We start from the raw sequence: 15,875 nt of genomic DNA, 5'->3' as shown, positions 1-15,875 counted from the left end.
TGTCTTGGTGTGGGTCTTTTCGGGTTCATCTTGTTTGGGACTCTCTGTGCTTGTGTGAGAGTCCCCAAATTTCCCCATATCAGGGAAATTTTCTGACATTATTTCCTCAAATAGGTTTTCTAACCCTTTTCTGGGCTCAGTCTTTCGTGACTGTGGACCCAGATCCAGAATCCCCTGCCACCAGCAGTCCTGCAGACCTCTTTTCCACAGTCAGATGCTGTGCCCGTCCCAAGGGATGCAGCTTGGTGCCGTGCAGTTCCCTTTGACCCTCTGGGCTCAGAGGTCTGGCAGATCTCTCCTCCTCAGATCCTGTATTTTACCTTTCTCCAGGGGTCCTCTGCCCTTCCTGGCTGCAAATTGTCTCACCAGCTGAGCATCCTTCAATTCGTCGGGGTAGATGTTATTCATTTCAGCTGCTCATTCTATCTGTTCCGGGACAAGGCTTGGGACACATCTGTCTATTCCGCCATTTTGTCCTAAAGCTTTTTAAACCAATGTGAAACTAGCCATGATGTCTCTCTATGGAAACGATCTCAGTGGCAAGCCCAGTGATATGGGGAAGTTCTCAATGGCAGGCAGATCCTCTGACTAAAAACGGAAGTCTTAACAATTCTCCGGAAACAATGAACTTTAGAACAAAACAGGTGTTCCTCTCACACATCTGTATAGGCTCCTTCAGAAGGCACAGCTCTGCACCTTCCACCAACTGGCAAACTTTCAGAAAAGTCCCAGCCAGAGTGAGGTCATCATCAGCTACACTGGCGCTAAGGACCCTCCCATTTACCCAAAAACATGAGAGTCGTGAGTAACCAAGAAAAATATACTTCTCTGAGAATGTGACTCAGAACTATGTATTCAACATATTTCTTGCACATCCTTGCTCTAGTGTGAATGGTGCTGGCAGAGCAAGATGGAGACAAAACAAAGTGAAATGGCAAGAAATACCTTTCACAGGATTGAGAGAAGGGCTTAGCATTGAATGGCTTCATAAGCCATACCTAGAAGCTTGATGTCCTACCACAGAGAGGCGCCACTGGAGAGTAAGAAGTGTGACTGCAGTTGCATGGCAGAAAATTTCCCCTGTGGCAGGGCACAGCATGAATTGGTGGGAGACAAGATTGGCAATAGGACAAGTCATCAGAAACAATAATTTAGGAAAGAAATAAGTCAATAAGATGGTGTCAGTGGCTGCTCAAGATGGGGATTAAGTCGTACGTAACTTTCTGTCTCTCTCTTGTAGCCTTTAAGATTCTCTCTTTGTCCTGGACATTTGCCATCGTAATTATGATGTGTCTTGGTGTGGGTCTTTTCGGGTTCATCTTGTTTGGGACTCTCTGTGCTTGTGTGAGAGTCCCCAAATTTCCCCATATCAGGGAAATTTTCTGACATTATTTCCTCAAATAGGTTTTCTAACCCTTTTCTGGGCTCAGTCTTTCGTGACTGTGGACCCAGATCCAGAATCCCCTGCCACCAGCAGTCCTGCAGACCTCTTTTCCACAGTCAGATGCTGTGCCCGTCCCAAGGGATGCAGCTTGGTGCCGTGCAGTTCCCTTTGACCCTCTGGGCTCAGAGGTCTGGCAGATCTCTCCTCCCCAGATCCTTGATTTTACCTTTCTCCAGGGGTCCTCTGCCCTTCCTGGCTGCAAATTGTCTCACCAGCTGAGCGTCCTTCACCAATTCAGGGTAGATGTTATTCATTTCAGCTGCTCATTCTATCTGTTCCGGGACAAGGCTTGGGACACATCTGTCTATTCCGCCGCCAGTTTGTCCTCCCTCAGGGTTGTCTCTAGTTGAAAGCTTTTTAAACCAATGTAAAACTAGCCATGATGTCTCTCTATGGAAACGATCTCAGTGGCAAGCCCAGTGATATGGGGAAGTTCTCAATGGCAGGCAGATCCTCTGACTAAAAACGGAAGTCTTAACAATTCTCCGGAAACAATGAACTTTAGAACAAAACAGGTGTTCCTCTCACACATCTGTATAGGCTCCTTCAGAAGGCACAGCTCTGCACCTTCCACCAACTGGCAAACTTTCAGAAAAGTCCCAGCCAGAGTGAGGTCATCATCAGCTACACTGGCGCTAAGGACCCTCCCATTTACCCAAAAACATGAGAGTCGTGAGTAACCAAGAAAAATTTACTTCTCTGAGAATGTGACTCAGAACTATGTATTCAACATATTTCTTGCACATCCTTGCTCTAGTGTGAATGGTGCTGGCAGAGCAAGATGGAGAAAAAACAAAGAGAAATGGCAAGAAATACCTTTCACAGGATTGAGAGAAGGGCTTAACATTGAATGGCTTCATAGGCCATACCTAGAAGCTTGATGTCCTACCACAAAGAGGTGCCACTGGAGAGTAAGAAGCGTGACTAATGTTGCATGGCAGAAAATTTCCCCTGTGGCAGGGCACAGCATGAATTGGTGGGAGACAAGATTGGCAATAGGACAAGTCATCAGAAACAATAATTTAGGAAAGAAATAAGTCAATAAGATGGTGTCAGTGGCTGCTCAAGATGGGGATTAAGTCAAAGAAGCAAAACAACAGAATTTAGTGTTTGATTGGATGTGGAGGGGAAGGGAGGGGGAGGATAAAGCCTGATTTTTAGTTTTCTGGCCTGGGCAACTGGGAGGATAGTGCAGTTATTTACAAAAGGAACTTAAGAGGAATAGCAAATTTAGGAGGTGGGGTGGGGTTACTGAGTTCTGTTTGGGCATGTTAGATTTGAGTGTCTCTAGGTCACAGAAGCTCAGATCATCTATAGGAACTTGGGTAAAGAGATCTGGTGCTCAAGAGAGAAGGCTTCCTCAGGAGCCTGAGGCCTGGAGACTGGATTAGTTCTCCAGTTATTCACTTCTTAAATAATAAATAATTTGTTCTCCTTTATAACTCATCACAATTGGGACTAAATACTTGTTTGTTTAATGTTCACCTCTTCCTGGACAATGAGCTCAATGAGGGTAGAAAGCCTGTGTGTGTATGGTCCACCCCCTCTTCCCAAAGCCTTTGCAGCAGCAGATACAGAGACTGTGCAGTGATCAGCCAGGTGCACGCAGATCAGCAGTTACTCTCAGAGCAGGACCCAGAAACCCTTCCTCTCTGCCCAGGTGTAGTCTCACTGATGCTAAGGGCAGAAATTGAAAATCTAGGAGTTTAGATTCAGTCCTGGTGATATCTGAATGTTTCCCTTTGGTTCAGTACTTCCTTAGGGGGGAAAAGATTAGTTCAAAATGGTTTACTAGTTGTTTAAAAAATAAATAAGGAGAAAATATTGGTTCTGGCTGTCATTCTGCTTTTAAACAAAGGTAATGTTTACTTTGGGGTTGCAATCATGAGGCTGTTGTAATTTTCCCTCATCTTGTACACAGTTTTAGTTCCAATGCCCCACTTTAAAGAGAAGAAATGGACTTCAAATTATGGAAAAAATCGAGAGACTGGGTAAGTAGCAATATGCAATAGTAATCTTCTCAGATACAGAGAACACTGGTTTCCATTTCATTCTATTTGACCTTAAATATCTCTGGAATTGGTCCTAAAACCCATTAATTTTATTTGGATTACATAAGCACTATTAACCACAGATATTCTACCAGCTACATGTGTTGCTTTGGGGTTCCAGTTTTGGCCATTATTTTATGTAGACAGATGCTACTTACCAGCAGCTTGGAACACACTCTTTTTTGTTTTGCTGTGTTTTTGTTATTTCATTAAAAGAAAAACAACAGTTAAAGCAATTTTCAATGGCAGAACTTTCATGAATAGTGGGTTTGACATTAATGGCTAAGAAATATGCTGATAAAAGGTATCTCTCCAACAGTGTAAATTTTTGCATATAACTCATATTTTGAAAAGGACCTTCACAATATAAGAATGTGAAGCTTATCTGTTTAATAATGTTGTGCAGACATCAAACCTATTCTCAGAAGGATCTGGAAGTTATACAAATAATGTTTTTTTTTTTTAATTAAATCTTTATTGTTCAGGTTACATTTGTTCCTCTTTTTTTCCCCCGAATGTGAAGCTTATCTGTTTAATAATGTTGTGCAGACATCAAACCTATTCTCAGAAGGATCTGCTGTCTATACAAATAATGTTAATGGTATAGTAGAATTATAGATGTTTTCCATTTTCTTCTGTTTGTTTAACCATCTTTTCTAAGATTTCTACAATAAAAATATATTACTTAAGTAATAAAAAAATTACATTTGCAAAAGATACAGAAGTTACCTTTGAAAATGTATATTGTCTCAGGTTTTAGATGTATCCCAAAGCGATCACTAGAATTACATAGTAAACAAAGACCTATATATTTTTTCAGCTAAGAAGATTTGATACTTAAGTACACTTTCAGGATCTGTGGGATTTTATCAACTATGGAGACTGTAACAATGGAGCAGAATTACATTTCAGGACTGTTGGGTTCTTGTCTTGACCTCAGCACCGAATACCATCTTTGGTTTACTGGGAGGGATGAACAGCTGTTGTCATAACACCTTATTCTGTCCAATGAAGAGCAGGGAAGTTGACCCCATTCATCTCAGTCAGAGTGGTACCAACACAGACGTGGCAACACAGTGATTTTCTGGCAAGATACCAATGACCCATGATGAAAAAGGATTCTTCATGTTACCGCCTAATCATAACAGGATTAATTTTTGAAAAACAAAGAAACCACTTGTTTTGTGCTCTTCTAAGAGGTTATTATAAGGAGCCAAGGAGCCGATGAAAGAACCTCACTTCTGATTGCCCAGGAGCATTTGCTGACCCAGGGAGAATGGATTCACGCCAGCATTGGCATCATTTCCCAGTGTTTGCCTGGACAGAACTCACTTTTCCCACCAATGCCAGTGCAAAAACGGGCTCAGCTTCCAGTTTTCTATATTCACCCATTAACTCTCTCATTCACTTTTTAATCATTTGACAAATAATTTTTGAGTGTCAACTATGTGCAAGACCTGGGTGCTGGGAACAGTGGAGTGAAAACCAAAAGTCTGAGTCTTTACATTTTCATGGAGGTCACAGAGAATAAACAAATAGATACATAGCATAAGGCCAAGTATGAAGGGCCATGAAAATAAATAAAACAGAGTCAAGGTCTAGAGAATGACAAAAGTTACTCTGTCCACTAAGGTGTTCAGGGACAGTCTCTGGGAGGTGACATTTGAATGACCTGAGGAGAGAGCCTTGTGAAAACCTATGAGACGAGCATTCAAAGCAGAGTGAACAGCAAGTGCAAAGACCCCCCCAAAAGGAACATACTAATGGAACTGCAAGGTTGCAGTGTAGGTGATGTGCAGTGAGCCAGGGTGAAAAGGTAGAAAATGAGGTGGCCAGGGGGCAAAGCAAAGACGGCCGTGTACACCATGGTAAGGATATTGGATTTACAGTGTGATTACAAGTTGTCAGAGAGATTTGAGTAGACCTAATTTGTCTCATGTTTGTAAGAGGATCCATTTGGCTGCTGTGCAGAGACTGGCTGAAGAAAGTGGGGAAATCAAGACACAGATAGGAGGCTATGGCTAATTTCCCAGCAAGAGCAATCCATTTGAAGATCGTTTCTAGCATGAAAGATAGATATAAAATCATCAAACAAAAGTTATTTGGAGGCTCAGAAAAAAACTTTAAAAACCAATTGTCATTGATAAGAGAAGATATTGGATTTACAAAACAAAAACAGGATTTTGCAAAAAAAAAAAAAAGAATGGAGAACATTAATAAAATAAAAGGAGCTCTTAAAAATTAAAAACATGATAGCTCAGTATAAGGACTGAAGGAACGTAGGGCAAAAAGTTAAAGAGAAGGAAATAGAAGAGAGAGAGAAAATCAGAGGATCAGTCCATGTCTAACATCTGAATCATAGGAGTTCCAGAAAGAGGGAACAAAAGAAACAAAGAAAGTGAAGCAATGATCAAAAGAACAATTCAAGAAAATTTCCCAGAGTTGAACCACATGATTTCTAGATTACAAAGGCCCACCGAGAGCCCAGCATAGTGGATGAAAATAGATCCATGATAAGGCATCTCATTAAGTAATTTCATATCGGCACAAAGAGATGGAAAAATAGGTTATATACAAAGGATGGAGAGTAAGAATAGCTTTGGGCTTTTTAATAAGACATTGGAAACTAGAAGTTAATGAAACAGTAACTTATCACATGGCTCAGTTGTGAATAGTGTGCTAAAAGATAAACTGAAGCATATTAAACATTTTAAGAGTCTATTTGAGCAAAAATCAATTTGAACTGAGAAGTGGTTAGGAGCACTCCACCAGCAGGAGTTGGGGAGAGGCTTTTATAGAGAAAAGGCAGAAGCAAAGTAAGGAAATTATTGACTGGCTGTAGTTAGAGTCTAGTTGGTTGTTTGTGATTGGTTCTTAGCCTTTTCTTTTTTCCTGTTCTACTAGTATTTTATTTCATTTTATTCATTTACTAGAGGCCCAATGCATAAAATTTGTGCAAGAGTAGGCCTTCCTTCCCCCAGCTGCTGGCACCGGCTTCCCTCTGGCACCCGAGCTTTCCTCGCAGCCCCGGCTTCGTCCAGAAGGTAGTTCGGAAGGACATACAGTCTAAGTAGCATATTATGCTTTTATTATTATAGATTTATTTATTTATTCAATTTATTGGGGTGACATTGGGTTTTTCTTAACTTTTTTATTTCATAACCTTGAGGCATTGATAGGTTTAGATTTTGGTTTGCTAATATAAGCCATCATGGCATTAGAGCCACCTTGACCTAATGACCTTTTTGTTTAATCTAACAGATGGCATTTCATAATAATGAAAACACTGAACACTGAGCTAACCATCACAATATTTTACTCCATTGAGAGACAGAGGACAGGAAGGGTACGTGTGTGAGTGTGATAAGGAAGGAGTATGGGAGCCTTAAATCCACATAGTCTGTAAAGAAATCATAAAAATGCGCAAAACTTGGAGAGCAATCAAGAAGTAGTTCCAGAAAATTATTTAGAATTACAGACACAAATATTTTTTTTTAAGCTAAAAGAAATAGAGAGTAGAAAATGGGAAAAGGAATGAAACATCAATTGTAGAGATTTTGGCTCCCTAAACTTTGCACATATATAAGTTTTGTTTTAAAAACTTAAAATATTTTCATGATAACTATGAAATGAAGACAGAAAGTGTAGAGCAATACTGTCTAATAGAACTTTCTTTGATGATGGAAATTACATTCAATATAAAGCTACCTGAAATGTGACTAATGTGACTGAGAATCAAATTTAAATTTTCATTGTTCTAATTAGTGTGCATTTAAATAGCCACACATGGCCAGTGGCTGTCATATATACAATGACCTGCTGCTATCTAGGACCAACTTTGTTTCTTTAATAGACTCTTCTTTTTCCTGCCTTTTTTTTTTTCTGTCCCTACTGGATCATTTCCATCAGCCATGCTAAAATATCATTTATTCATCTTTTTAAAAAATGATGATTTGACTCCTATCCCTCTGTGACTCTCCACCCCATTTCTTTGTTCACTTTATAGCAAAACTCCTCAAGAGAGTTCTCTATACCTACGCTGTCCTACATGGCAGCCACTAGCCACACGTGGCTATTTAAATGTAAATTAATTAAAATTAAAGAAAATGTAAAATGCAGTTCCTTAGTTGCACTAGCCGTCTTCCAGGTACTCAGTAGCCATGTGTGGCTAGTGGATGCTGCATTGAACAGACACAGATTCAGGAATTCCTATCACCTCAGAGAGCTCTGTGGGACAACACTGAGAGGCCCTGAAAGGGGCAGAGGAAGCGGGTGCAGCTGCTGGTTGTTTGGCACATTTGGCGCTGCAGGGAAGGATCAGAAAGTTATCTTGCCCAGCCAGTGTCGCTCAGTGGTTGAGTGTGGACCTAGGAACTGGGAGGTCACAGTTCAATTCCTGGACAGGGCACATGCCTGGGTTGCAGGCTCCATCCCCAGTGTGGGGCATGCATTAGGCAGCCAATCAATGATTCTCTCTCACCATTGGTGTATCTGTCTCTCTCTCTCCCTCCCTCTCCCTTTCTCTCTGAAATCAATAAAAAATATATTTTTTAAAAAGTTGTCTTCTGGTTATTTGATTTTTCTCAGTGGATTAGAAAATAAGTTCATCAGCTGAGAGTGCGGAAGGCAGAGGGATGTGGAAGCACGAGAAGAAAGGACATGGTAGGGAAGAACCTTGCCAGAGCAGGAGAGCAAATTGATGTGGACATAAAGAGCAGAGTTTCCTCCAAGGAAGTTGGAATCATTATGTTTATTTTAATATGATTGTTGCTTTCCTCAAAGTCATTACTAAAGAGGCCATCCTTAAAATTGGCCAGTGTATGTGGGGATGGGAGCCTGAGCCAATTTTCTGGCTTCCCTCATAACGACGTTGAAAACAGGCCAGGCTGAGAAATCTGGCTGTGACCACAACCTATGCAGCAGGAAGGACGGGGAGGTCTCTTCCTGGAGATATTTTGCAGTGATAAGTTATGGGAACTTCCTCAGTTAAGGTTCTTGTGATTTTAAGAAATAGAAACCAACTCGGTCAAACTTAAACAAGAAAAGGAGATGAACTAGACTAATACAGGGGTGTCTCCTGGAACCCACAGGAACGTAGCTGGGCCTCAAGGGGACTTCAACCAGAGGTAGCCAGGGCCCATTCCTGAGACTAGAAAGCTCTCAGGGACCGAAAGAGAATCATATTTCTCTCTTTCTTTCCTCCCTCCCCCTGTACACATGGTGTCTTATCTCTGCTTCTGCACAGGAAGCATTCTTTTCCTTTTCTCTAAAGATCAGCTTTCTCTGCAGAACCCTCAGCACACTTGATGGGTGAGAGAAGGCTGCTGCCATATGCTTAGTGTTTTGTTGTTTCTTTGTTAATCCTCATCCGAGGATATTTTTCCCCCATTGATTCTCAGAAAAAGTGGAAGGGACCGGGAGAGACAGGCCTTTGGGGACCCCTGGACCTGTTGGGGATGGACCCCAGCAGAAGGCTGTTGCCATATGCTTAGTGTTTTGCTTTTGTTTCTTTGTTAATCCTCATCCAAGGATATTTTTCCCCCATTGATTTTCAGAAAAAGTGTAAGGGACCGGGAGAGACAGGGAGCAAGAAACATCGATGTGAGAGAGACACATCGATTGTTTGCCTCCCACGTGTGCCCCAACTGGGGCCAGGGATAGAGCCTGCAACTGAGGTGCATGCCCTTGACCAGAATTGAACATGGGACCCTTCAGTCCGAGGGCTGGCGCTCTAACCACTGAGCAACTGGGCATGCTTAGTTTTTATTACCTAAGAACAAGAAAACATCTCAGATTAACAGGAACATCTCAGCCCATCAGAAATATCTAATTGAATCTGATGAGTAAATTTAGGACAACTGCCCCACTCGGGTACAAATAACTCTGACAGGTGACAGGGCCATGGGTACAAACACAGCTGCAGGGCCCATTCCCAGGATGTGGGGCTGTTCTCAGAGCTCCTTGGGGCCAACCCCTGGGAAGTTCCTCCTGTTCTGTTACCTTCCTCCATTACAGCTGAAGTGGGGGTGGAGGTATTGGCTCTCCGTAGGATTGCACAGCTTTCTCGGCCCACTGCCTGCCCAAAATTAAGGTTGGGGCCTCAGGCTTTTTAGACCAGGCTCGTGGTTTCTTTGGTCCTGTTGCACAACTCTCTAAAAAATGTAGCTTTTTGACTACAGAAATGTTATCTACTTCCAGACATTTCCATGTGCAAGTAACCACACTCAGTATTCTCTCCGAGGGACTTCTTACATGCGCTTTATTTCTAGGCTTTCTTGCTCCCAAACCTCTCCACCTCTCTCTGTCTCTTTCAGTACTTGGCCTAACACAACCAGTAGCAACCACATAGAGTACCGAGGGTCTGCTTTCTAACATCTTCCCCCTGAGGGTAAATGATCTGCCGTCAAGGAGATCACAAGCCACACCCTTAGCAAATCTTCCCAGCCTCTGATATCAGGTTCCTCCTAGCTACTGCTTCATCGATAAGCCAGTATTTTAAGGCTTTGGGTTTTTTCAGCAGTATATCACTTTTGGTAACTTTACCTTTTTACTTTCTTTCTTTCCTTCTTTCTTTCTTTCTTTCTTTCTTTCTTTCTTTCTTTCTTTCTTTCTTTCTTTCTTTCTTTCTGTCTTTCTTTTTTCTTTTTCTTTTTTTGTATTGGTCAGGGTAGGGTTATTTTAATATTGCAGTAGCAATTTACCATGAGTCTCAGTGGCCTTAATACAATAAAGGTTATTTCATATGCACCCAGGTCTGAAAGGATCCAGGTGAGTCACCAGGGCAACTGCCTTCCATGAGGTGAGATGAGTATCAGTCTTTGGCTCTGTCATCTCAAGGGAGGGACTCAGCCGACAAGGGAAGAGATCACAGGGAAAATGCACTTCCCTTTTCTGAGCTTTGATCTGGAAGTGAGACACATCACTTCAGTTGCCCATTGGCAGGAAATTAGTCTTACAGCTCCACCTACCTCCAAGAGGGCTGCCAATTCCAGGGAGCACGTGGATAATTGTTGAGCAGGAAATGTCTCTGCCACAGTCCACGGAGGCCTCCTACTGAGAGAGCAAAGCTGTAGATCAAACTAGCCTGAACAGCGGGGCGACTGCAGGGAGGACCCTCTCCTGGACAGTGCCCGACCTGCGTTGCAATTTGAGTGAGAAACAAAATTTTGTTGCATTAATCCACTGAGACTTAGAGATTTAATCTTTCTTGCAGCATAGTTCATCCTGTCCTGATTAATACAGAAACATAAAAGAAGATAGGAGTAAATGAAACAATATAGCATACTTTCCCGGAAGTAACTGTAATGCCAATCAAAATACCAGTAGGATTTCCTTGGAGAATTTGCCAAAATGATATAAAGTTCGTGTAGAAATAAGAATAGCCAGTACAACTATAAATAGAATAATGAGGAAGAACTAATTTTACCCAATATTTTCAAAGAGTTAATAGGCAGAGAAATTCTAGGAAATACAGAAAGACATCACAGAGAAAGTACAGTAAATAACAAAGATATTAACAGAGAATGGATATCCCAGAAATAAACCCAAGTACATTTTGAATATAAATAGGATGGTATTTTAAGTCAATGGGAGAATATGAATAATTCAGAAACGTTGTTGTGACAAAAACCAGTGGGGGAAAAATTGCTAAAATACTTCACTTCCTGTGTCCAAATAATTTCTAGGTGGATCAATAACTTAAATGTAAAACATGAAAAATCATTGGTTATTTTTAAAAATTTTGAACTGGGGAAGATCAAGGGACATATAAGACAAAACTGACACATTTATTATTATTTTTTAAAAGTACAATTTTAATTTATTTTCTCCCAGAGAACTTTTCGTCTCTCCTTAAGGACTTCGCTCCTTCCATGGGCTTTGATGGAGGTCGTGGGGCAGCACCTGCAGGTCTAAATCGGGGTGGGGGTGTTCGGTCCTTCCAGGCTTCATGAGAACGATTCCCGACTACCTTGCTGTGAATGGCGCAGCTCACACAGTAATGCAGCTTCACATACAGCTCAGGAAGCACATTGGCGTCAAAGACACTCGCTTCGGAGATGTCCCTAACAGCTGTGGCCTCTACTGTGTTTTGAATGACAAACTTCTTAATGGCCGTGTCCTTGGGCATGCACCGGGCACAGTGGGTACAACAAATAGGGTGCACATGGCCTCAGCCTTTTTTGGAATAACAACTGTTATTCCTTCTTTTCTTGGTCATCTGGGAAACAAGGACCCAAGAGAGGACAAATTTATTTTTGTAAAAATTCAAGCTTCTGCAAGATTGAGAATATTATATTCAAAATCAAGAGATAAACCAAAGGAGAAAAAAAATGTTTGCAACTGATATAATAGGAAAGGGGTTTATTTCTTTAATATTCAAAGAGATCTAAAAATCAGCAAGAAAAAACATGAACAATTCAATGAGAAAATAGGCAAAAGTTAAGCAGTTGGTAGCAAAACAAGGAAATAGACAATAAACATGAAAAGATCTTTTAACTTCTTAAATAATCAAATACTATGACTAAACTAAAACAAGATAATATTGTACTTATTATGTTTGCAAAAATAAAATTTTGCTCATATTCAAGGGTATGGGAAACATGAAGTCTCATATATTGTTAATGGACTGTAAATTGTTGCGAGCTCTTTGGAAAGCAGTTTGGCAGTAACGATTAAAATTTAAAAATAACATTCTCTCTAGCTCAGCAATTTCCCCTTCTAGGAATTTTTCCCACAGAAACACTTGCACAAGGAGGCAAATGTATACTGTACAGGGACAACATGATTATGTTATTTGTAGTAGTAAAAAACTAATGAAATTTAAATGCTTATCAGGAGAGAACTAAATAAACTACAGTGCTCTATAAAATGGAATACTACACAGCTGTTCAGAATCAATACATGTATCTGTATTGATATGAAAAAATGTCCAAACTAAATTATTTTATGTGGAAAAAAGCAGGTAGAATACAGTATTATTACAAATGAAAAGTCCAAGGATCATCTTTTATACATATATTTATATACATGTACATTATATATAAATACAAATTTCTAGGGGAGAGAAATTATAGCTATGATTATGATCAGCTATAAGTACATTATATGTGAGGGTGTAGGTGAAGAGATGGGCTTTTACTTTTCATGTTATACCCATTTGTATTGTTAGAATTTAACTTGTACAGGCATTACTTTATGATAAAAAACAACAACAAAGATTTAAACCATTAATCCTTCCAAGCAAATATCAATTTTATTTTTTTACCTGTCAATCTGTAGTTAAAAAGATATTGGCAAATACAGAAAATAGTTAGACATTCAGAATATGTTCTAAATTAGTGAACTAAGTCACCAATCGTAATGAAGGAGGAGCCACAATCTCTAGGAACTGTCCTGTTTCCCCTGCAAGGAAAACATCCCCAGATTTTAACAATAGCCTTTATCAACATTCCAAAAAGAAAATCAATAATAATAGTAATAGTTCGTATTTATTGAGCCGTGACTATGCTGGATTTGGCACTGAGCGCTTTTTATGAATTAGCTCATTGAATCCTCACAAACTCCAAGCAGTAGGGCCAGCTATCAGTTTCATGTTACCAGTGTGGAACTAAGGACTAGAAAGACAAACTAAGAACTATTACAAGAGATCCAGGGCTTGTGTTTCAAAGCATTTGTAACGCTTTCATGGGGCTTCCAGGCTGACTGCACCACTTACTCTCTGGGTGTCCTCAGGAGGGTGACTTAACATTCCCCATCGGTAACATGAGAACAGTGACAGGACCTACCTTCCAGGGTTGTCATGGGGATTAAGTGAGATGACCCATGTGAGGTGCTTAACTCTGTGCCTAGCACATAGTGAGCTCTCAATGAAAGTGAGCTATTGTGTTGTTTGTTGCAAGGCCATTAGAATGTGGTCTCTTCTTACCTATCCAGTCTCATACCTTTCCATTCCCCTTCCCATCCTCCTTGAACTTAATCTCCAGTCTTTCTAACCCCCTTGCTCTCTCCTCCCGTGGATTCCCAAGTCTTCTGTGCCTCTGCTGCTCGCTCTGGTAGTGTTCATGCCCACCTTCCATCCCTTCTTCACCTGGCTGACCCTTACTTATTATTAAGACTCAGGACAACTTAGGAATTACTTCTTCCAGGAAGCCTTCCTTGATCTCAACTTTCTGGGTTAGGTGCTCCTTCTTGAGTTTCATCATCCTGTGTTTCCCTCTCTCATGGTATTTGTCCAACTGCTAAACTGTAATGTTCTAAATGCTTAGTCTGCCACCATCCAAATCTGTGGGTTCCTGAAGTTAGGTTCAAGGGCTTCTTCATTGAGTTCCTCCAGTGCTTAGCAATAAAGATTTGCTAAATGAGTTAAGTGGGGACTGAAAGGAGAGTAGGCTACTTTTCTGCAACCTTTGTTGACCATCCTCAGGAGCTTATTCCTTTAGGAAAATAGAATGTAAATCAGGCAAGTGGGGTTATTCATGTATTAAATTATTTTATTAGTTCCTATTATTGTTCTAGGTGTAGAGGCCACCATAGTAAATGAGACAAAGAGTTCTGCTCCCTGGTGGTTATAGTCTAGCATGAGTGGGAAAGAGAAAGACTATCAATAAATAAGTGAAAAAAATTTAAATAGCGATAAGTTCTGGAACAAAAATACAACAAGGTTAAGGGTAGAGAGTGATAGGGAGCAAAGGGCTAATTTAAACTTTGCCGTCAGGGAAGGCCTCTGTGGAGGTGACCTTTAAATCGAGCCCTGACTGACAGGAAAGATCCAGTCTTGCAGAAGTCAGGGAGCAGAGCAAGTTGAAAGGCCCTGGGTGGGACTGAGTTTGCATTTTCACCAGCAGGAAGAGGTCTGGGTGCCCAGAGCCCAGTTTTATCAAAAATGGGCCACGATTGGATCTAATAAGGCCTCTTAGGTCATGATAAGGTATCTAGATTTTGTTCTGCCCACAATAGGAAGCCACAAGGGTTTTACACAAGACAGATCATCTGATTTAATATTTTTAGAAGATGACTCTGGGCTCTGTGCAGAAGGCAAGAATAGAAGCAGTATCAGGTTATCACTGTGGTTCAATGAGATGATTGCAGTTGGAGCTGGAGATGGAGAAAAGTGCATGGATTTAAGGCTGTTTTGGGAAAGAGATGACAGGACTTGCTGATGGATGGAGTATTGGAAAGGAGTAACATGGAGTAAGAGGAATCAAGAATGACCCTTAAATTAGACTAGCAGCTGTGTAAACCAAGGTGGTGAAAACTAGAGGAGAAACAGGTGTGTGGGACAAGAGGGTGGGGAGGAACCAAAAGCTTAGTTTGGGGCATATTAGGCTGGAGGTGCTGCTGGACATCCAAGTAGAAAGCACAGCAGCCAGTGGGCTCCATAAGCCTGAAGCTTGATGGGAGCATCTGGGTTGGGATTCCAAATCTGCTGATCACCTGCAAATGACTGACATCTCAACAGGGGGGAGTAGGACAGAAAAGCAGGAGCAAATGAGTGTGGAAGGATGGTGGGGGTGGGGGAGGGAGAAGGCAGGAGGAGAGGAGAGGAGAGGAGAGGAGAGGAGAGGAGAGGAGAGGAGAGGAGAGGAGAATAAGTGAGTGATTTAGGTGGGAAATCCACCCAGAGAGTCCACCCAGGAGAGGGTGTGCTATAGAGGCTGAGAGAGGAACGTGAGAGGTTGAAGAAAGTGCTGAGAGGTCAAGTCAGATAAATGCAGCAAGTGACTGGATTTGGCCGAAGGGAGGTCATTAATAACTTTGATAGAACCGTTTCAGTGGCGTGATGGGGTGGAAAGCTCAACTACGGGAAGTTGAGAGAATGAGGACTGAGAGGGTGACTCTAGACAACACTTTCAAAACGTTTTCTTGTGGGAAAATGAGGCCTTAGCAATTAGGAGAAGGTCAAGGATGAGTTGTTTTGCTTTCTTTGATAGAGTTTGTTGATAGAATTGGGGAGAGAAGGGCTGGGTGCTGAGCAAGGTCCTGAGAAGGTGAATGGGATGGGATACGGGCACAAGCGGAAGGTGGGGTTGGCTTGAGGGAGGACCCAGGTCATCTACTCTGACCACAGGGAAGGCAGGGCACCCGGAAGAGGCAGGCCAGGCAGGCTGGATGGCAGAGTTGATAGCTCAGGGAAGGGTGGGAGAGGCCTCAGCTAGAGTGTGAGGAAGGGAGGAAGCAGGCAGAGAAGCTGTGAAGTGCCTCCTAGCAGAGGGGAGCAGTGAACAACCAAGGGACATATAGGCAGGTCACAGGCACTGTGGAGAGCCCATCCATGTTTGTGATTATGAGTTAAAGTGAGACTAGTTTCTATACTTTCATTTCGTCACTTTTAGCTCCTCAGATAGGCTAACAGTTGATGATATTATGGTCAGACTTTTGAC

At 41.5% G+C, this 15,875-nt stretch overlaps 1 long non-coding RNA gene and 1 pseudogene across 1 annotated transcript in view; one reads left to right on the top strand and one right to left on the bottom strand.

Moving 5' to 3' along the window:
• The window catches only part of LOC106728008, a 28,313-nt gene extending 23,794 nt beyond the window's left edge, over positions 1–4,519 (top strand). The window contains exons 3-4 of the long non-coding RNA XR_001364237.1: positions 3,366–3,435; positions 4,316–4,519. This is a non-coding gene — a long non-coding RNA (uncharacterized LOC106728008). The remainder of the gene's footprint in view (positions 1–3,365; positions 3,436–4,315) is intronic.
• Positions 4,520–11,314: 6,795 nt separating this feature from the next.
• Positions 11,315–11,713, bottom strand: LOC102242391 (annotated as a pseudogene).
• Between the last annotated feature and the right edge of the window lie 4,162 nt (positions 11,714–15,875).

This window comes from Myotis brandtii, unplaced genomic scaffold, assembly GCF_000412655.1.
Source record: "Myotis brandtii unplaced genomic scaffold, ASM41265v1 scaffold517, whole genome shotgun sequence".
Taxonomy (NCBI): Eukaryota; Metazoa; Chordata; class Mammalia; order Chiroptera; family Vespertilionidae; genus Myotis; species Myotis brandtii.
Note: the sequence above shows the minus strand (reverse complement) of the source record. Positions and strands in the feature narration are given on the sequence as shown.